This window comes from Pleurodeles waltl, chromosome 2_2 (assembly GCF_031143425.1).
Source record: "Pleurodeles waltl isolate 20211129_DDA chromosome 2_2, aPleWal1.hap1.20221129, whole genome shotgun sequence".
NCBI classification, from domain to species: Eukaryota; Metazoa; Chordata; class Amphibia; order Caudata; family Salamandridae; genus Pleurodeles; species Pleurodeles waltl.
In genome coordinates this window covers 1046775944-1046799496 of record NC_090439.1, presented here as the reverse complement: position 1 = coordinate 1046799496, position 23553 = coordinate 1046775944, and positions in this window count along the sequence as shown.

Here is a 23553-nt window from a genome sequence, read left to right as displayed (position 1 = left end):
TCCAGAGCCAGTGGGCAAGTAACCCACTTGAGAGACTGTGGCCTTGCACTCCCCTGGACTGAGCACAGAGCATCTTGCTCCCTCTTGAGCAAGTGGTCAAGTCACCCACTTGAGAGACTGTGGCCTTGCACTCCCCAGCACCAAACACAGAGCATGTTGCCCCCTTCAGGACCATTGGCATTGTACCATCTTCCTGTTGAGGTGCCCCCCGTTCTCCCACCCCCTGAAGTGCCTGGCTATTTTCGACCTGATGCCCCTGCAGTGTTCTCTCCGTGTTGTTGTAGGAGTGAGGTGGGGCCTTGGACTATGTGATGTGGCCCTGTGGCCCACGGACATTGAGGACTGGGAAGTGTCCCTACATTTATAAGAATGTATATACTTGTTGATTTGGATGCACGTATTTATAGTATTTTATCTTATTACACTCACTTTAATCAATTCATTTTGTCCTTACATTATTCCTGAGGGGTAGGGGGTGAATATGTAATGTTAGTACATCTGCTTGTGTGTATGGTGTTGGGGGTGCGGGTTCTGCGTGTTGTGTGTGTGTGTCACTCTCTTTTTCCTCCCCCTCCCCTGTGTGCCAAGCAGAACTACTCACCGTGGTCGTCTTCACCGGCGTTGGTGTTCGTAGTGGAGCAGAAGGTAGAAGAGCATGGGGAAGACATGCAACTCAGTCTCCATGGCTGCGTGGTTCTTCCTTAAGTCTCTAGAGGTGAGTTGTTTCCCTTCTGTGCAGTGTTTCTGCCAAGCTTTTGATGTCGTTAGTACAGCCCCAGATAAGGTGGCGGATTGGTGTATCATAATACAGTGGGCGGAACATTGTCTTCCACCTGGATGTAGGCAGTTACCGCCGTGGTGCCTATTGATTTCGCCCTGGCGGTTGGTGTCTTAAAGTGGCTGTCTGTCTGCGCGGTTTCTGCTGTGGTCATAATTTCATATTTATTACCGCTGCTTTATCACCAACCATCAGGGTTGTAATGATGGCCAATATGTGTCAGGGTGAACCACAAAAGTCACTAAATAAACCTGTGCTGAGCTCTCTGGTAGCTTGGCACAAAAGTAGTCCTGCTTAATGTGGATTCAATGTGTAAAATATTTATGTAGTACACAAACAGTAATAACATGAAAACGCCACACAACAAAAATCCCAAACAAACTTAGAAAAAATAGAGTAAATTCAAATAAATTAAATGACACAAAAGTTAGTTAAATCAAATCAGCAGAATCAGAGACATGCAGTTTCACAGTTTTAGGTAGCTATTGCACCTAAAAGCACAAAGCTCCACTCGCACCCATCTGGTTCTGCTAGACGGGGGAAAGTCACAAGTTTAGATCAACTGCTATGGTGTGTGGGCTGGATACAAGGGCCAGGTTATTCCTGCTGAAAGAGTTACCTTCCCAAAGTCCGGCATGAAGAGTTCGGTTCACAATGGAGGAAGCAGCAATGAACAAGAAGAGCATGCTGCTGGTCATTTTTGTAGCGCAAAGAGCAGTCTGGCATCGCTGACAGTCGTAGCTGTAGCATGAAGATCTTGATAGATGTAGCTGTTGACATTGCGGGAACTTTGTGCTCGAGGTCACATCGGGCTGTAGCGGCTGTAGCATGAATTGCAGATTTCATATTGACGATCATCACTGGCGGTCGTCGTAGTGTGCGGTTGAGGAGGTGTGAAGAGTTGGGACCACCAGAGCATGGTCCTGGCAGTCATCAGGGGTGGCAGATTCTCGGCACGAACCGGCCCGTTCATGACCACGAAGAGCCCAAAATTTCACGATTTCACCTTTCTTCTCAGAAGAGTACACTGTGATTCCAGACAAGGATCCAGGGCCTGGGCAGGTACCTGTTGGGGTTCAGAGAATCAGTCTAACAGAGGCCAGATGCAGGATTCAAGGTCTCTGGAGCTTGTTTTGTCCCTGTAGCGCAACCTGGAGGCCATCTGTTAGAAATGGGGTCTTTGGTTGACAGTCAGGTTACCCCCTGTTCAAGCAAGGACCCTCACTCTAGTCAGGGTAAAAGAGAATCACCCTCAGCTAACCCCTGCTTACCCCCTTGGTAGCTTGGCAGAGCAGTAGGCTTAACCTCAGAGTGCTAGGTGTAAAGTATTTGTACCAACACACACAGTAACTTAATGAAAACACTACAAAATGACACAACACCGGTTTAGACAAATAGGAAATATTTATCTAAACAAAACAAGACCAAAACGACAAAAATCCAACATACACAAGTCAAGTTATGAGTTTTTAAAGATTAAACTCAAAAATAGCGCTTAGAAACAAAAATGCTTCTATGAGATGTTACCACGGCGTCGTGGCGGAGTCGTTCCCAACAAGCCAACACCAGCGGCACCGGACACGGAGTCGTGTAGACCCCCAAGTACAGTACTTTTGGTGAAGAGTGAAAACAAGCCGATGCGCGAAGTGGGGAATCGCGGCGTCTGTGCGAAATGTTGAATCCGTGCACTTCGAGCGGCGTCGGTCACAATGTGGTGCGGCGACTTCCACGGAGTCGCGGACTTCAGCAGGGCTGCTGCCGCGTTGGGCCTGCGAAGAGCGTCGCGTTCCAGCGAAGGTCACGGCGTCAGGTGCAGGCGGCGTTACCGGATTCAGCAGCGGCGTCGGTCCGAAGTCGATTTCCTTGGATTCCACCAGCTTTCCTTTCAAGGGCCCAGGGACTGGATAGGGCACCACTTGTCAGAGCAGGAGTCTCTCCAGAGACTCCAGGTGCAGGCAGAGAGAAGTCTTTGCTGTCCCTGAGACTTCAAACAACAGGAGGCAAGCTCTAAATCAAGCCCTTGGAGATTTCTTCACAAGATGGAAGTCACACAAAGTCCAGTCTTTGCCCTCTTACTCTGGCAGAAGCAGCACTGCAGGAAAGCTCCACAAAGCACAGTCACAGGCAGGGCAGCACTTCTTCCTCAGCTATCAGCTCTTCTCCAGGCAGAGGTTCCTCTTGGTTCCTCTTGGTTCCAGAAGTGTTTCTAAAGTCTGTAGATTTGGGTGCCCTTCTTATACCCATTTTAGTCTTTGAAGTCACCTTTCTTCAAATGGGACTCACACCTACTTGTGAAATCCTGCCTTGCCCAGGCAAGTCATCAGACACACAGCAGGGGGTTGGAGCCGGCATTGTCAGAGGCAGGCACAGTCCTTTCAGATGAGAGTGACCACTCCACCCCTCCCTCCTAGCAGAGATGGCTAATCAGGAAATGCAGGTTACACCCCAGCTCCCTTTGTGTCACTGTCTGGTGTGAGGTGAAAAACAACCCAACTGTCAAACTGACCCAGACAGGGAATCCACAAACAAGGCAGAGTCACAGAATGGTTTAAGCAAGAAAATGCTCACTTTCTAAAAGTGGCATTTTCAAACGCACAATCTTAAAATCAACTTTACTAAAAGATGTATTTTTAAATTGTGAGTTCAGGGACCCCAAACTCCACATGTCCATCTACTCTCTAGGGGAATCTACACTTTAATCATATTTAAAGGTAGCCCCCATATTATCCTATGAGAGAGACAGTCCTTGCAACAGTGAAAAACTAATTTAGCAGTATTTCACTGTTAGGACATATAAACCACATTACTATATGTCCTACCTTATCCATACACTGCACCCTGCCCTTGGGGCTACCTAGGGCCTACCTTAGGGGTGCCTTACATGTAAGAAAAGGGAAGGTTTAGGCCTGGCAAGTGGGTACACTTGCCAAGTCGAATTTACAGTGTAAAAATACACACACTGACACTGCAGTGGCAGGTCTGAGACATGATTACAGAGCTACTTATGTGGGTGGCACAACCAGTGCTGCAGGCCCACTAGTAGCATTTGATTTACAGGCCCTGGGCACCTCTAGTGCACTTTACTAGGGACTTAACAGTAAAACAAATATGCCAATCATGGAGAATCAATTACGTACACATTTTAAACAGGAGCACTTGCACTTTAGCACTGGTTAGCAGTGGTAAAGTGCCCAGAGTAACAATAACAATAAAATCAGAGTCCAGCACACATCAACAACCTGGGGAACAGAGGCAAAAAGTTAAGGGAGACCATGCCAAGGATGAAAAGTCTAACACGTGTCCCCCCCATCTAAAAGTGGGGAGCAACTACCCAACCTCATGGGAGTTCTCATCACTAAGGCGGAAGAACCTGGACAGACCATCAGCATTGGCGTGCTCTGTACCAGGACGATGTTCCACCGTAAAGTCCATCCCTTGTAGGGAAATGGACCACCTCAACAGTTTTGGATTCTCACCCCTCATCTGCATTAACCATCTGAGGGGCCTGTGGTCGGTCTGAACTCGGAAGTGAGCCCCAAACAAGTAGGGTCTTAGCTTCTTCAGTGCCCAGACCACAGCAAACGCTTCGCGTTCTATGGCACTCCACCTACGTTCCCTGGGTAGTAACCTCCTGCTAATGAAGGCTACGGGTTGATCTAGGCCCTCTTCATTAAGCTGTGAGAGTACTGCTCCAATACCATGCTCTGAGGCGTCTGTTTGCACAACAAACTCCTTAGAGTAGTCAGGTGCCTGCAGCACAGGTGCTGTGCACATGGCAGCCTTCAGGGCATCAAAAGCGTTCTGGCAAGCCTCTGTCCAGATCACTTTCCTCGGTTGCTTCTTAGAAGTCAACTCCGTTAAGGGGGTAAAAATGGTACCATATCCCTTAACAAACCTCCTGTAATATCCTGTGAGACCTAAAAAGGCTCTCACTTCAGTCTGGGTCTTGGGAGGCTCCCAAGCCAGAATCGTGTCAATCTTAGGCTGTAGGGGTGCCACCTGGCCACTCCCCACCTGGTGTCCTAAGTACACCACAGAGCCCTGCCCTATTTGGCACTTGCTCGCCTTAATAGTGAGGCCTGCCTTCTGCAGGGCCTCTAACACTCTCCAGAGGTGTTGCAGGTGTTCCTCCCATGTGGAACTAAACACAGCAATGTCATCCAGGTAGGCGGCACTGAACTCATCCAGTCCTGCCAACACCTGATTGACCAACCTCTGAAAGGTGGCAGGGGCGTTCTTCATCCCAAAGGGCATCACATTGAAGTGGAAGTGCCCATCTGGGGTAGAGAATGCTGACCTCTCCTTTGCCCCCTCAGTTAAGGCAATCTGCCAGTACCCAGATGTTAAATCAAACGTACTGAGGTACTTGGCAGCTCCCAACCGATCAATGAGCTCATCAGCTCGGGGGATGGGGTGTGCGTCAGTCTTGCTGACCGCATTGAGACCCCGGTAGTCCACACAGAACCTAAGTTCTGGAGTGGCACCAGGAGCAGCAGCCTTTGGGACCAAGACCACTGGGCTGGCCCAAGGACTGCTGGAGTGCTCAATAACCCCTAGGATTAACATTTTGGAGACTTCCTCCTTAATGCAAGCCCTGACCCTGTCAGTCACCCTGTAAACCTTATGTTTAACAGGTGTACTGTCCCCAGTGTCCACATCATGTGTGCACAGGTGTGTGACTCCTGGGATCGGGGAAAACAGCGAGGCGAACTGTCCCAGCACGTGGCGACAGTCCCTCTGTTGTTCCTCAGTCAGGGAGGGGGAGAGGATCACTCCCTCCACAGACCCATCTTTCTCTCCTGCAGACAGGAGGTCAGGAAGAGGCTCACTCTCTTCCTCCACCCCGTCATCTGTCGCTAGGAGCATGGATAGCTCAGTTCGCTCAAAGTGTGGTTTGAGGCGGTTGACATGTAGGACCCTCAAAGGGTTTCTGGGGGATTGCAAGTCTACCAGATAGGTGACCTCGCTCTTTCTTTCCACCACCTCAAAAGGCCCAGTCCACTTATCTTGGAGAGCCCTAGGCTCCACTGGTGCCATGACCCACACTTTTTGTCCAGGCTGAAACTCAACCAGAGTGGCATTCTGGTCGTACCACCGTTTCATATCCTCCTGGCTTGCTTCCAGGTTCTCCTGAGCGAGACTCCTGAAGCGGGCAGTCTGGTTTCTTAGTGCCAGCATGTAGCTAAATACATCCTGGGGTGGTTTACTAGGAGCTTTCTCCAAAGCCTCCTTCACCAGACTGAGCGGTCCCCTCACAGGGTGGCCATAGATGAGCTCAAAGGGGCTAAAGCCAAGTCCCTTTTGAGGCACCTCCCTGTAAGCGAACAGAAGGCATGGCAAGACGACGTCCCACTTACGCCTCAAGGGCTCTGACAGGCCCTGAATCATGCCTTTCAAGGTGCGGTTGAATCTCTCAACCAGACCATTACTTTGGGGGTGGTAAGGGGTGGTGAACTTGTACGTTACCCCACACACCTTCCACAGAGACTTCATATAAGTGGATATGAAGTTTGTACCTCTATCAGATACCACCTCCTTGGGGAACCCCATGCGGGTAAAAACCCCCATCAAGGCACGTCCCACCACGGGGGCAGTGACCGTCCTTAGAGGAATGGCTTCTGGGTACCGTGTGGCATGGTCCACCAAGACCAGGATGAACCTGTTGCCCATGGCTGTCTTGGGATCCAGAGGCCCCACAATGTCAATTCCTACCCTTTCAAAGGGAGTACTGACTACAGGTAAAGGTTGGAGGGGAGCCTTGCATTTCCCCCCACTCTTGCCACTTGCCTGACAAGTCTGACAAGACCTACAATAAGCAGCTGACTGCTTGTGCATCAAGGGCCAGTAAAAGTGGGAGACAAGCCTCTTATAGGTCTTGTCCTGCCCTAGATGTCCTGCCAAAGGCACATCATGAGCCAAACCCAGTAGGAAGGCCCTGAAGCACTGGGGTACCACCAGCATACGAGCTGACCCAGGCTCAGGAACCTTAGGCTCACTGTACAGGAGGCCATCCTCCCAATAAATCAGGTGAGTACCTGGCGCCTCGCCAGCCGCCTGGGCTGCAGCCTGCTGCCGCAGCCCCTCAAGAGTAGGGCACTCCTTCTGCGCTGTGCAGAATGCTTCCCTGGTGGGTCCCCCTTCCTGCTGCCACTGCGACAGCTCAAGGACCTCCCCCAGTTCAGCCACCTGCTCCCCTGTAGGTTCCGGGGCGTCACCCTCAGGCTCCGCCTCCTCCCCGACCGTGGGAACCTCGGGGCCGGTTTCCCGCACCCCCTGCCCTTCCTCTTCTTGGCGGTCCCCTGGGCCACTGTTTCAGGCTCCAGGGGCTCTTGACTACCCTGATTGGCTGCCATAGACCGGGTGGATACACATACCCACCCAGGCAGACCCAACATCTCCAAGTGACACCTGTGTTCCACCTCCTTCCAAGGGGAATCCTCCAGGTCGTTACCTAGCAAACAATCAACAGGCATGGTTGGACTCACAGCTACTTTCCAGGAACCTGAGACCCCCCCCCCATTCAAAGGGAACCTGCCCCACTCTGCAGAGGCGCTCAGAGTTGTCTACCGCAACTACTTGGTGAAGTACCCGGGGATCAATCTGCTCTTCAGACACCAGGTGACTCCTCACTGTAGTCACACTGGCTCCTGTGTCTCTCAGAGCCTCCACCCTCTGTCCATTGATGGTCACCCATTGCCTGTACTTCTTAGTGTTATCAGGCACTAGGTTTCTCTGGACCATCTCACTGTCCCCTAGTGAGACAAGGGTCATTTCTGCTGGTTCCCACCCACCTGAAACCAACTCCTCCCCAAGCGCTACACTGGCCAAACCCTGGGACGGTGCACCAGTCAGTGCCGGTGTACTTTTGGGGCATTTGGGGTCCCCCCTCACATGACCCACCTGGTCACATGCATAGCACTTACGTGGGGGACCACCTGCCACTGGCTTCCCTTTGGACAACCATGGCTTCTTTTCACTGGGGGGTTGGGAATCCTTACCCTGGGAATCAGTTTGGGGCCCTTTAGAGAACTCCCCCTGTTTGCCCTTACCCCCCCTTTCTTCTGAGAGGGACCCTGCCCACCCTTGGCGTGGTCTCCCCCATACCTCTTTTGGACCCTGGTGCTCTCCCAGCGGTCCGCTTCCTGTGCAAGCTTCCTGGGGTCAGTCAGCTTGCTGTCAATGAGGTGCTGGCGCAGCTCTGGAAAACATAAACTGTACAAGTGCTCCCAAGCAATTAAATTGTAAAGCCCCTCATACGTGTTTACCTTACTGCCCTTCACCCAACCATCCAGTGAACTGCAAAAAGAATCAACACATTCCAACCATGTTTGGGATTCCTTTCTCTTGTAGGATCTAAACTTCTCCTTGTACTGCTCAGGGGTGAGACCATACCTGGTAAGTAAGGCCTCCTTCATGACAGGGTAGGTGAGATCCTGAGCATCCCCTAAGGCTGTCAGTGTGTCCCTCCCCTCTGCCTCAAAATGCTTCCACAGGGCTGCCCCCCAATGAGCTTCAGGGACCAGGTTCATGTGGAGAGCTGACTCATAACCCTTGAACCACAAGTAGATATCATCATCCCTCTTATAATCCCTCACAAGGTCTTTTGGGATGTGTACCCTTCTCTCAGGCTGCACTGTAGGATTGCTGCCACCATCCCTGCTGGGCTGACTCCTCTACTCTATCTCTTTTAAACTGAGCTCATGAGCCATTGCTAACTTCCTTTCCTCAATGGCCATCCTTCTCTGTTCCATCTCTAGACTGAGCTTTTTCAACTCCAATTGGTACTCCCTCTCTGCCTGTCTGTCCTGTAACTCTCCAGGTGTCAGACTCTTGGAGGATACACTGCTACTTGCCCTAGAGACTCTTTCCCTGGGAATAACAGGTCCCCCCACTATACCATTATGTACTGATTGCTCTCCCTCCTCATCCTCATCCTCCTCCTCATCCTCAGTGTGCCCTCCAGTGCTTCTGGTTGTCACCCAGGCCCTCAGCGCCTTTTTCAGCTCATCCTTCTTGGAAGAGCTCTTAATGGGACAACCAAAATGTTTACAAAACTGCTTTAGCTGAGCCTTGTTATAACTATCCAATTGCTTCAGGTCAAAAACAGCTTCAACTGATGCATCTCCAAATAGAGACATGATAAAAGAGTGCAAAGTTCCAAATGCAGAAAAGCAAGTTCTCAAATGAAGTTCCAGAAAAGTCAATCACCGGATCAGCGAAAAAAGAAACTGAATGCAGAGCAAAAACAGTCCAAATAGAAAAAAAACTAAAATCACAAGACTAGTAGTATGTGGTCACGTAGTGGTCTGAACTCAAACAGTAGTGTACACTTAATTACTGTATGTCAAGCACAAATACAAGTCCAAATCCCAACCACTGATCACCAATGTTAGAAATGGGGTCTTTGGTTGACAGTCAGGTTACCCCCTGTTCAAGCAAGGACCCTCACTCTAGTCAGGGTAAAAGAGAATCACCCTCAGCTAACCCCTGCTTACCCCCTTGGTAGCTTGGCAGAGCAGTAGGCTTAACCTCAGAGTGCTAGGTGTAAAGTATTTGTACCAACACACACAGTAACTTAATGAAAACACTACAAAATGACACAACACCGGTTTAGAAAAATAGGAAATATTTATCTAAACAAAACAAGACCAAAACGACAAAAATCCAACATACACAAGTCAAGTTATGAATTTTTAAAGATTAAACTCAAAAATAGCGCTTAGAAACAAAAATGCTTCTATGAGATGTTAACACGGCGTCGTGACGGAGTCGTTCCCAACAAGCCAACACCAGCGGCACCGGACACGGAGTCGTGTAGACCCCCAAGTACAGTACCTTTGGTGAAGAGTGAAAACAAGCCGATGCGCGAAGTGGGAAATCGCGGCGTCTGTGCGAAACGTTGAATCCGTGCACTTCGAGCGGCGTCGGTCACGATGTGGTGCGGCGACTTCCACGGAGTCGCGGACTTCAGCGGGGCTGCTGCCGCGTTGGGCCTGCGAAGAGCGTCGCGTTCCAGCGAAGGTCACGGCGTCAGGTGCCGGCGGCGTTACCGGATTCAGCAGCGGCGTCAGTCCGAAGTCGATTTCCTTGGATTCCACCAGCTTTCCTTTCAAGGGCCCAGGGACTGGATAGGGCACCACTTGTCAGAGCAGGAGTCTCTCCAGAGACTCCAGGTGCAGGCAGAGAGAAGTCTTTGCTGTCCCTGAGACTTCAAACAACAGGAGGCAAGCTCTAAATCAAGCCCTTGGAGATTTCTTCACAAGATGGAAGGCACACAAAGTCCAGTCTTTGCCCTCTTACTCTGGCAGAAGCAGCACTGCAGGAAAGCTCCACAAAGCACAGTCACAGGCAGGGCAGCACTTCTTTCTCAGCTATCAGCTCTTCTCCAGGCAGAGGTTCCTCTTGGTTCCAGAAGTGTTTCTAAAGTCTGTAGATTTGGGTGCCCTTCTTATACCCATTTTAGTCTTTGAAGTCACCTTTCTTCAAAGGGGACTCACACCTACTTGTGAAATCCTGCCTTGCCCAGGCAAGTCATCAGACACACAGCAGGGGGTTGGAGCCGGCATTGTCAGAGGCAGGCACAGTCCTTTCAGATGAGAGTGACCACTCCACCCCTCCCTCCTAGCAGAGATGGCTAATCAGGAAATGCAGGTTACACCCCAGCTCCCTTTGTGTCACTGTCTGGTGTGAGGTGAAAAACAACCCAACTGTCAAACTGACCCAGACAGGGAATCCACAAACAAGGCAGAGTCACAGAATGGTTTAAGCAAGAAAATGCTCACTTTCTAAAAGTGGCATTTTCAAACGCACAATCTTAAAATCAACTTTACTAAAAGATGTATTTTTAAATTGTGAATTCAGGGACCCCAAACTCCACATGTCCATCTACTCTCTAGGGGAATCTATACTTTAATCATATTTAAAGGTAGCCCCCATATTATCCTATGAGAGAGACAGTCCTTGCAACAGTGAAAAACGAAATTAGCAGTATTTCACTGTCAGGACATATAAACCACATTACTATATGTCCTACCTTATCCATACACTGCACCCTGCCCTTGGGGCTACCTAGGGCCTACCTTAGGGGTGCCTTACATGTAAGAAAAGGGAAGGTTTAGGCCTGGCAAGTGGGTACACTTGCCAAGTCGAATTTACAGTGTAAAAATACACACACAGAGTGGCAGGTCTGAGACATGATTACAGAGCTACTTATGTGGGTGGCACAACCAGTGCTGCAGGCCCACTAGTAGCATTTGATTTACAGGCCCTGGGCACCTCTAGTGCACTTTACTAGGGACTTAACAGTAAAACAAATATGCCAATCATGGAGAATCAATTACGTACACATTTTAAACAGGAGCACTTGCACTTTAGCACTGGTTAGCAGTGGTAAAGTGCCCAGAGTAACAATAACAATAAAATCAGAGTCCAGCACACATCAACAACCTGGGGAACAGAGGCAAAAAGTTAAGGGAGACCACGCCAAGGATGAAAAGTCTAACACCATCTAAATAGCCTTTGGAGTCAGCCTGGTAGTCCTCAGGTCAGGAGGGATAGTCCTCTTTCCTTTAAGCAGCAAGGCAGGCCTGAAGCATCAGGGCAGTCACCTGACAGCATCAGGGCAGTCCTCCTGAGGTACAAGGCAAATCTCAAGCAGCAGGGCAATCCTCTGGAGTAAAAGGCAGTATTCTGAAGTCTTCAACAGGTCCAGTAGTGTACTATAGAGGTGGTTGAGGAGGTCCAATATTTATACCTGTTGCCTGCCTTTGTAGTGAGGGTGACTTATTGGCAACCTGCACATCTGGTTTTGGAAAGTTCATTCCTTCCGCTGCCAAGGCTCTAAGTAGTATGAGATGATAAAAGACAGGTGTCAGGTCCCTTTGTGTGTGCGCTGCAGGCAGTCATTTCAAATGGAAGTGGGGCAGGGAACAGCTCAGCCTACCCAACTTGGCAGGGTGGCCCATCCTGCCAATACTAGTGCTCCTTTGTCTCACTGTCTGGCAGGAATGCTCAAAGTCCAACAGCTAAGCCATACACCAGTCATGTGACACAGGATGCAGGCAGCAGGCACCAAGTGGTCAAGACAAGGAAAATGCCAACTTTCTTAAAGTGGCATCTTCAGAATTGTGACTTAAATCCAGTTTTACCATTTAAGAGGATTTTAAAGAACAAATCATTTGACTCCACACATAATATCCCTATCTATTACCAATCAAACATTAGCACTTAATAAATGTACTAAGGTAATATAACCCAATGTTATCCAAAAGGACAGATAGACCTTACAATAGGGAAAATCAAATGTAGCAGTTTTTAACTACCAGGACATGTAAAATCTAAAAACACATGTCTCACTATGCACTCTGCCCTATGTTCAGGGCTTGGCTTAGTGGTGACATACATGTTTCAACAAGGAGGATTTAGGCCTTTAGTGGAGAAGTGTGGCTCAATGGTTAGAGCAGCAGACCATGATGCAGAAATCTGGCCCGGGACCAAGGTTCAATTCCCATTTCGGCATGTCTTGGGCTCAATTTCCTCGGACCTGATAATTCTCGCATTGGTGCCTAATCTAATTCATGGGTCCCACTCTGTAACTCTGGGCAATAGCTTGCTTAATCTCCACAATGGCCCCAACAGTGCTGGGATACCTGGCTTCACCTTGGAGGTGGCCCAGGAGTGGGCACCTCACAGGGAAAAGCCAGGAGGGGTTCCACAGTGGTATGCGTACAGTGCCTTGAGACCCTAACGGGTGAGTAGTGCACTATACAAGTATGAAGTTTACAGGCCTGGCAAAAGGTTTATGTTGTCAAGTTGAATTGGCAGTCTAAAACTGCACTGCAGGCTGCAGTGGCAGACCTGAGATATGTTTTAAAGATCTACATGGGTACACATTGGGTTCTGCAGGCCTACTAGTAGCATTTAGCTTACAGGGCTTGAGTATATGTACTACCATATACTAGGGCTGATAAGTACATTATGTATGCCTATCAGGTGTAAGCCAGTTGCTCCATGGTTTAAGTAGAGAGCACAAGCACTTTAGTGCTGGTTAGTAGTTGTAAAGTGCACAGACACCGACATCAAATATGTGAATAGACAAATAGACTAGTGCTCTTTGTCTCATCTGCTGTGTCACTTAAACAATGGTCAATTTAGATTTTAAGTATGCGTTTTGTAAAGGTGGAGCACAGCATATTCAGCTGCAAGTAGGGCTGTGGCCAGCTCTGGCCCACATCCTGCCTGATGATGGCTCATCAGGGCAATCCTAATCCCACTATTGGGTGGCTGTCTTGGAGGAATAAACAAAGTGCAACTTCAAACTGCACCCAGCAATGTGACCCAGTAAATGGCTGCAGTCACCAAACAGCTACGGCAGGAAAATGCCAACTTTCTATACTTGGCATTTCAAAAATGTCATTTAAAGTCTGACTTTATCTTTGAAGAAGGTTTTTAATTACAATTTCTCAGATACCAAACATGAAATGTTGACTGGGTCCCAATCGAAAATTAGCACTTATTTAATGTAAAAAGGTCCCCCAATGTTATCCATTGGGAAAGGTAGAACTCATAGTAAATAATTAATTCCAGAGTTTTTCACTATCAGGACGTGTAAAAATGAAAGGTACATGTCTAACTTTTTAATTACTGCACACCCTGCTCTGTGGGCTACCTAGGGCCTACCCAATGTTGAGTGAAATACTTGCTTTTATTAGATAACATAGTATTTTATTTCTAATTCTACACATGCTTAAGGATCCAAAATCTAAATGCAATACCACAATCCCCCTTGAGGTCTGAGCTTCAGTAGTTGCAGGGGTATCCCTGTCCCACACTCTTTCGCGTAACATGTTCAGGATTATTCCCCACTCATTAGCTGCCACATCAGGGAATACAAACTATTAGGCTGTACTCAAGAGTTCTCCCTTCTGACCTTTTAAGAACTTAGTCAAAAGTGTCTATAGTACCAAAGCATCAATGGCAGCAACTCCACCTGGAGCCCAAAAGGCCCAGTTTCAATCTTACCTACTCCGGTGCTATGGCAGTGTTCAGTAGCGCAGCAAGTGCCCACTTCTCAGGCACTTCCAAGTCTGGATTCTCTACAGTGAAGTTTGGCTACTCGTGTTAAACACGGCAGCACCCATCGTGTGGGTTTTTCCTGTCAAATAGCGCTGGCTGTCAGTTTCCAGTGAAAGGAGCTGTCCCCGCTTTGTTGGCACAAAAGGTAAAGTGCTCTTTTTCCCTAGCAGAGGGAGGGAATTTGTTAGAAATGGGGTCTCTAGTTGGCAGAGGTTTACACCCTTTCCAAGTAGGGACCACAATCCTAGTCAGGGTAAGTCAAACACAATCCAAATTATTCCATGCCTATCCTCTGGTAGTTTGGCACTGAGCAGCCAGGCTTAACTTAGAAGGCAATGTGTACATTTTTTGTGTGCATTAAATCATACAGTAACACAGTGTAAACACCACAAAAATACACTACACAGTTTTAGAAAAATATATGATATTTATTGGGGTAAATTAAGGTCAAAACAATAAAGATTCAATAAGCACAGGTTGAGATATCACTTTGGCAAGATTAAAAAGAGTCTTAAATCTTAGAAATCAACAGTTGTCTCTTGTTTACAGAAAACACCTGGTTTGCTTAAACAATACCATGCACAGAGACTGCAGAGGAGGAGATGCGTGGAAAAATAGGGTGTGTGTTGAATTTTTCGATACGGCACAGATGATGCGCTGTTTCTTTCCACACTGCAACGGGCTTTATGTTGATTTCCGGTGGGCAGTCTTGGTTTCTGACTACGATGTGGGGATCTTTTTGATGCCTAGGGATGATGCGTGGAAATCCTGGACATACAGGATGATATAACAGGCATTGCGTTGATCCAGTAGTGCGATGCATTGGAACTTCTGTTGTGCGGCAGGTGCTGCATTGATTCTTCACTCAGGAAGTCAGACTGCATCATTCTGGTTCTGCAGTGCTTCAATCCGATAGGGCTGTGAACAAATTTCCAGCATCAGGGCAGGTGCTGCATCGATTCTTCACTCGTGAAGTTGGGCTGCATCATTCCAGTTTGGCTGTGCGGCAATTTCTTGGTCGCACCACAGCTGTTTGTTGTTTCCAGGAGGCTGTGCGTCGATTTTCAGCACACAAGGAGTTACTTGCAGAGGTGAAGTCTTTTTGGCTCTGAGACTTCAGAAAACAGGAGGCAAGCTCAATTCAAGCCCTTGGAGAGCACTTTTCAGCAAAGTCAGAGGGCAGCGAGGCAGCAGGGCAACAGCGGGGCAGCAGTCCTTACCAGCAAAGCAGTCCAGATGAGTCATTTGGGCAGCCATGCAGTTCCTCTTGACAGGTTGCAGGTTTAGGTCTAGGAGTATCTGATTTGTTGGGCCAGAGACCCAGTTTATATACCCAAAAATGCCTTTGAAGTGGGGGAGACTTCAGGGAGTGGTTTGAAGTATGCAAGTTCCCCTTTCAGTACAGTCTGTTTGGGACAGGGTCCCAGTAGGGGGTTTGGCAGTCCATTGTGTGAGGGCAGGCCACTCAGCTTTGAAATGGAAGTGTCAGACCCTCCACCCTTCCACCCTAGGAGACCCAGATGAAGATGAGTGCAGGTGAGACTGAGTATCCTGTGTTTGTGGTTGTCTGGGTGAAATGCACAAGGGATCTGTCAACCAGCCAAGCCCAGACGTTGATTGGAGACAGGCTGTTAGGCACAGATGAATTTTAAGTGCAGAGAAATGATCATTTTCTAAAAGTGGCATTTCTGAAATTTTAATATAAAATCCAACATCACCAATAAGCAGGATTTTGTATTACCATTCTGGCCTACTAAATATGACTGGGTTACCCCTTTCTGATCAGAATCTACCACTCATACTGTCTATGAGGGTAGCCCTAACGCTATCCTATGAAAGGAGCAGGCCTCACAGTAGTGAAAAACACATTTAGGCACTTTTCACTACAAGGACATATAAAGCACACATGTACATGTCCTTCCTTTTATCCACATAGCACCCTGCTCTATGGGTTACCTAGGGTCTTCCTTAGGAGTGACTTATATGTAGAAAAAGGGGAGTTTCAGGCTTGGCAAGTACTTTTAAATGCCCAGTGCAAGTGGCAGGAAAATTGCACACACAGGCCTTGCAATGGCAGGCCTCAGACATGTTTAAGGGGCTACTTATGTGTGTGGCACAACCAGTTCTGCATGCCCACTAGTAGCATTTAATTTACAAACCGTGGGCACATGTAGTGCACTTTACTAGGGACTTACAAGTAAATCAAATATGCCAATTGGGAATGAACCAATCTTACCACATTTAAGGGAGAGAGCATATGCATTTTAGCACTGGTTAGGAGTGGTAAGGTGCGCAGAGTCCTATAACCAGCAAAAACAGTGTCAGAAAAGTGGAGGGAGGGAGGCAGGCAAAAAGTTGGGGGATGACCACCTTAAGGCTGTCAAGTCTAACAGCAGTGGTATGAACCTCCTGCTCCAAGGAGGGTATGATGTTCTTGGCCACATCACAGAGAAATTTGGGGACTTTGTCAGGTGCAGATCATGGCATGCAGGCTCAATCCGTTGGTCACAGCAGCTCTCCTTTTGCCCGGGTGATGGCCAAATTCCAGGCCAGAGTGGTACTCGAAGCCTCTCCTAGCATGTGGGGTTGCCACGAGAATCACGTTCGGGCTCAGACTCACTGTGGCAGCCCCTCCTGGCATACGGGGCCATCGATCTCTGCAATCACTCATCCTCTGCACCTGGCCCAAACAAAGTTCACCAGTGACCCCCACTGGCCTACGGGGTCACTGCAGCATGGAGGTGAGGCTGAGTGCTTCCCACTCAGCACTTCCAGTTACGTACAATGCAGCCTTGTCCTGACATATGAGGTGGACACTACACACGGGCAATGTATTTATGGGTGCACAGCCTCACACCTCACTAGAGAAGCCTAGTGCAGGGCTCCCCACTGGACCTCACTCCCTTCAATGCTCTCCTCTCCCTCACAGGGTAAAGTGGTCTTGGCAAGCAGGCAGGCGATGGAGCGCAAGAGCCGGTGTTATTGGTGTAATAGGTGATGTCTCCGCACCCAGCAAGTAGACTAGCAGACCTTTTCCCTCAGTTCTGGTTACTGGTAAAATTCTTGCTGAGTTCCTCCTTCTCACACAGCCTATTTGACTGCTTGGCAGATGACAGATTTTTGGAGACTCAACCTACCCTTCTAATAGTCCTTTTTTAGACACCAAATATAATTTTGGTCTGGGTCTTTGAAGTTTTATGTCAGGTTCTGCTTCTTTTAAAGTGGGCACTTCTGTGTCATTTTACTTCATGAAAGAGGTCTTGCACAGTGGGCATGACTCTGACACTGGTTGTACACAACGTAATTCATGGGAATCACCAAACGTTTTACCTGAATGTCAGCAATAGTGATGTATGCATCACAGGGTTAATCCAAGATCCCCAGTCCTACTTATTATGATTCTAGGCCTGGGCAGAAAACCCCACTCCTCTCGCAGAGTTTTCAGGCACTCCGCACTACTCAGAGAAGTGCAGAGTTCCAGAATTCCTCCATCCAACGCAAAGCAGAGGTTTTCTGTTTCCAATCATGGACACAAGATTTGTTTTTGGGGCTAGTGCACTAGTGAGCACACGCGCACAAGATTTTGCACCCGCTTTTGTGGCTTCCGGTCACAACTGCACCAATATAGTGCCACTTGCAAAAGCACCTTGAGTAGATTTTCTACTCGAGAACCCTCTACTTCTACTCAAAAAGAAGTTTACGAGTGGATTTTCTTCTCCAAAGAACCGTTCAAGTTGTTTTTTAGTGCGAGAAGCCTTTTTAAACTTTTTTTCCAACAGGAAGTACCCCAGAGACTCCAACTTCGTGTTCCTGTCCAGTAGGCTCCTACCAGTACTTTGTCCAACTCCTGGTCACTTTTCACTTGGATTTCAATGTGGAAGAATCACTCTGTTTGTCTGCTGGATACATACCTTTGGATTTAAGGATCTTGACGAGTAAGTTCAAAAGCTATTGTAAAAGAATGTTGTTTGGCTTGATATTACTCTTCTTTGATTTTTATTTAATTTTGTTGTGGTAGGTGGCCTGGAGTTTACGTAAACTCCGAGTTACTTTTTTTTTGCACTTCATTTTTCATCTCTTGAAAATGAAAAATGTTGCACAGTTTTGTATCTTTTCACAATGTTTGTTACATTTGCAATTCTCATTTGTTTTACTTTGTGGCCTAGTCTTCCAACTGGCCATCTAGTCAGTAGGGCCAGTACTAGTGATCAGTGCATGAAAGAAATGTGTCTATGGTATATGTTTTTAAAACTTTAGTTAGGGCAGGGATGGCATTGGATTAAATTAACAATGTGGTTATTGTTTGTATTTCATGTCTCTGCAAAAAGTGTATATGTGAGGTAATATTTGATGCCGTAAGAGGATTGATGTTGTTGTAAAATGTTTATAGCTCAGTTAATTTTTGTGTTTTGCATTAGTGAATTAATGATAGTGTCTTCTTCAGTGTTACCACCATGCCTCCTTTTTCTGACCAGTGTGTGTTTGTCATTGGCCACCATTTGTTCTTTGTTCCCTGTGCCTTCTTGCTCACTGTTGTTGTTTGACCATGTGGGTGGCAGCCATTTGGTGCATCCAGCCTGTGTGCCCAGAGGCTTGTATGTGTTCTTTGCTTCCCATGCCTCCTTGCTCGCTATTATTATTTGACCATGTGGCTGTTGCCATTTTGTGCATCCAGCCAGTGTGTTTTTGCCATAGGCCTGCATGTGTTCTTTGTTTCCCATGCCTCCTTGTTCCCTGTTGTTGTTTGACCATGCAGCTGGCAGCCATTTTGTGCATCCAGCCAGTGTACCTGTGCCATAGGCTTGTATGGATGGATTTGATATCAGGTTAATAATATGCTTGAGGATCATTGTTGAATGTGTATATTATGAATATGATTTGGATGAACATCGCTTATATTACATGTATTCTTTTTTGCATTTTTTATTTTGCACCTCCTTGTCTGACAGTAGGTTTCTCCTCATATTCCTGTACAAATAATGGCAATTACTTATGTTTTTTAAAATTATTTTATTCTTTATTTTATTTACTTTATGAAGTTTTTTTAACTCCTTCGCTGCTGGGCCTTTTCCCTCTCAGGTGCCAGGCCTTTTTTTGGCCATTTGGGGCAGTTTGTGCTTAGGCCCTCATAACTTTTTATCCCTGTAAGTTACCCCCGCCAAATTTGTGCCCTTTTTTTCCAACATCCTAGGGATTCTAGAGGTACCCAGAGTTTGTGGGTTCCCCTGGAGGAGACCAAGAAATTAGGCAAAATACAGTGAACATTTCTTTTCTTTTTTAAAATAAGAAAAAGGGCTGCAGAAAAAGGCTTGTGTTTTTTTTTCTTCTGAAAATGGCATCAACAAAGGGTTTGTGGTACTAAAATCACCAGCTGCCCAGCTTTCAGGAACAGGAAGACTGGAATCAGAAAACCACATTTTTCAACACAATTTTGGCATTTTACTGGGACATACCCTATTTTTACTATTTTATGTGTTTTTAGCCTCCTTCCAGTTAGTGACAGAACTGGGTGTGAAACTAATGCTGGATCACGGAAAGCTAAACATTTCTGAAAATTAGACAAAATTCAGAAGTCACAAAGAGGTCATTTGTGTAGATCCTACACGGTTTTACTACAGAAAATAACAGCTGAAATAAAACAAATATTAAAATTGAGGTAAAAAGACAGCCATTTCTTTTCACGTTTTACTCTGTACCTTTTTACTGCAATGTAAGATTTTTGGAAACACTATACCGTTACATCTGCTGGACTCTTCTGGTTGTGGGGATATATAGAGCTTGTAGGTTCATCAAGAACCCTAGGTATCCACAGCCAATGAATGCGCTGCACCTTGCTATAGGTTTTCATTCTATACTGATATACAGCAATTCATTTGGTGAAATATAAAGAGTGAAAAATAAAAATAGGTATCAAGAAAACCTTTGTATTTCCAAAATGGGCACAAGATAAGGTGTTGTGAAGCAGTGGTTACTTGTACATCTCTGAATTCTGAGATCCCCATATTAGCATGTGAATTACAGGGCATTTCTCAAATAGACGTCTTTTTTACACTCTGTTTTCCATTTGGAAGGAAAAATGTAGAGAAACACAAGGGGCAGTAACATTTGTTCTGCTATTCTGTGTTCCCCTATGTCTCCCGATAAAAATGGTACGTCACTTGCGTGGGTAGGCCTAATGCCCGTGACAGGAAATGCAACATGGACACATCACATTTTCCCAAAGAAAACTGATGTTTTTTTTTTAAAGTGCCAAGCTGTGGATTTTGGCCTCTAGCTCAGCTGGCACCCAGGAAAACATACCAAACCTGTGCATTTTTTTAAACTAGACACCTAGGGGAATCTGAGATGGGGTGATTTGTGGGGCTCTCACCAGGTTCTGTTACCCAGAATCCTTTGCAAACCTCAAAATTTGGCCAAAAACACACTTTTTACTTTTTACTCACATTTCAGTGACAGAAAGTTCTGGAATGTGATAAGAGCCACAAATGTCCTTCCACCCAGCGTTCCCCAAAGTTTCCCCTATAAGAATGGTGCCTCACTTGTGTGGGTAGGCCTAGCGTCCGTGACAGGAAATGTCACAAAACACACCGTGGACACATCACATTTTCCCAAAGAAAACAGAGCTGTTTTTTTGCAAAGTGCCTAGCTGTGGGTTTTGGCCTCTTGCTCAGCCGGCATCTAGGGAAACCTACGAAAAATGTGCATGTTTGAAAACTAGACACTTAGAGGAATCCAAGATGGGGTGACTTGTGGGGCTCTCACCAAGTTCTGTTACCCAGAATCCTTTGCAAACCTCAAAATGTTGCAAAAAAAATACTTTTCCCTCCTCATATTTCAGTGACAGAAAATTCTGGAATCTGAGAGGAGCCACAAATTTCCTTTCACCCAGCGTTCCCCCAAGTTTCCTGATAAAAATGGTACCTCACTTGTGTGGGTAGGCCTAGCGCCTGTGACAGGAAATGCCCCTAAACACAACATGGACACATCACATTTTCCCAAAGAAAACAGAGCTGTTTTTTGCAAAGTGCCTAGCTGTGGATTTTGGCCTCTAGCTCTGCTAGCTCCTAGAAAAATCTACCAAACCTTCACATGTTTGAAAAATAGACACCTAGGGGAATCCAGGATGGGGTGACTTTTGGGGCTCTCACCAGGTTCTGTTACCCAGAATCCTTTGCAAACCTCAAAATACGGCCAAAAAACACCTTTTACTCACATTTCGGTGACAGAAAGTTCTGGAATGTGAGAGGAGCCACAAATTTCCTGCCACCCAGTGTTCCCCCAAGTCTCCCGATAAAAATAGTACCTCACTTGTGTGGGTAGTCCTAGTGCCCGTGGAAGGAAATGCCCCAAAACACTATGTGGACACATCAAAATTATAAAATACTAAACTACCTGTTTTTGCGGTGGGACCTACATTTTTGGTCCTGGGCTCAGCAGCCAAATAGGGAAACCTACCAAACCCAAACATTTCTGAAAACTAGACACCTGAGGGAATCTAGGGAGGTGTGACACGTGGATATCCCAGTGTTTTCTTACCAAGAATCCTCAGAAAACCTCAAATTTAGCTTCAAAATCACATTTCCCCATATTTCTGTATGGGATCACTGCACCAGAACAAATTTCCTACCACCCAATGTTCCCCTCAGACTCCCGGTAAAAATGATACCTCACTTGTGTAGGTGGGCCAAGTGCCTGTGACAGGGAAGAACCAAAAACATGTCAAAATTGAAGGGGAACCAAAGCAGGTCCAAAATGTTTAGGCTGACAAGTGGGGCAGAATATTTATCACTATAGATGCGACAATGCTGGGTGGTAGGAATTTTGTGGATTCCTGCAGATTCTGGAAGGTTCTATTACAAAAATGTGAGAAAAATGTGTGATTTCCAGCAAAGTTGGAGGTTTGCAGGGCATTGTGGGTAAGAAAATGGGGCGGGGTGCGTGTGAAGCACACCACCCTGGACTCTCCCAGATGTTTAGTTTTCAGATGTGTCTAGGTCTTGTGGATTTTTCGACATGGCAGCTTCCCAAATTCCAAAAAGTCCAGCCCTCACCATTCCAAGTGGGACGATTTTGAGAGTTAGCTAAGTTCTCATCGCCCAAATGTAAAACCAAAACCCCAAATAATCAAATGTCCTCTTGCTGGCCATGAGATAAGATGTTTCTGTGTGCGGGGAGAGCTTAAAGACTGTTATCCCCTTCAGTTGGGGTGGGGGACATAACCAGGCCCATACTGGTTGGTAGCCACCACCACACTATTTTTAGTTTTTTTAAAATTCCCTGGCATCTAGTAGACTTTCTGCCCCCCCGGGGTGTGGATCGGGGATAATTGCCCCATCTGTCCACTGGTGGGCGGAACAACTTTGGCCTCATTTATTTGGTTGGGGGTATGGCCATTCCAACAGTAATGTGCCCCTATATGTAGTGACCCTTGCCCAAGAGGCTGCTCCCCCAACAAAACAAAACACACACATACACACATACCAATCCCTGGTGCCTAAGTGGTTTCTGCCCCCCCCGCGGGCAGAAATTACCTGAAATAAATTTGCCCCCAGGGAAATGACCCTTGCCTAAGAGGTCGCTCCCCTTGCGTGAAATTGATGCAAAAAATAAAAATCCCTGGTGTCTAGTGGTTTCTAGCCTAATAAAAATAAGCTGATCTGCCCCCAAGGGGTGCAGAAATGGCCTAAAGACAATTGGCCCCCATGGGAGCGGCCCTTGCCTTAGGGGTTGCTCCCCACATATAAAAAAATAAAATAAACAAAAAAAAAAAGATCTCTTGTGTCTAGGGGTTTCTGCCCCCCCTGAGGGCAGATCGGCCTAATTACAGTAGGCTTATCTGCCCTCAAATGGCCTAAAACAAATTTGCCCTCCAGGGGAGCGACCCTTGGCTGATGGGTTGCTCCCCTCATGTGAAATTGCCATAAGGAAAAAAACCCTGGTGTCTGGTGGTTTCTGCTCCCCACATATAAAAAAATAAAGTAAACAAAAAAATATATATCCCCAGTGTCTAGGGGTATCTGTCCCCCATCCCCTGGAGGCAGATCAGCCTAATTATAATAGGGTGATCAGAAATTGCCTTAAATTAATTTGCCCCCCTAGGGAGCGAACCTTGCCCAAGGGGCCGCTGCCCTTATTCAATAACCTAAAAAAAAAAAGATTCCCTAGTGTCTAGTGGGCATTTCTGCTGCTCGATCGCATCGCGATCGGGCAGCAGAAATGCTGAGAAAGCCATCAAAGGAAGGGAAAGGAAAGGCCTTTCCTTTGATGCCTCTTTCAGCCCATCCACCTTATCGTAGGAGAAATGCTTTTGCATTTCTCCTCCGATCAACACTGGAAGAGGTGGGCCTCTGATGAGGTTAGTGCAAGATTGCGCGCTAATGTCATGAGATGCCACATGGGGTCAGGGGGTGCGGGGGTGGAAGGAGAAGCAATTTGCCTTCCATCCCTGCCCAGGGACCAGGCTGTCGCTCTCCCCGAGGGCCCATGAGATGATGAGGTGGTTACGTCCCTGGCGCCTGAGCGCCACGGCAGAGGACGTAATCACCTCATCCCAGGCACCCGAGGAGTTAATTTTAATTTTGAATTTTATTTTAATTGTTTCTATTTTATTTTAATGTTTTTGTGTTCCTGTTTTAGATCCTTTATTTTTTCAGTTTTTTTACTTTTGAAATGTTTTTTTTTTTTTTGCATTTTGCCTCCAT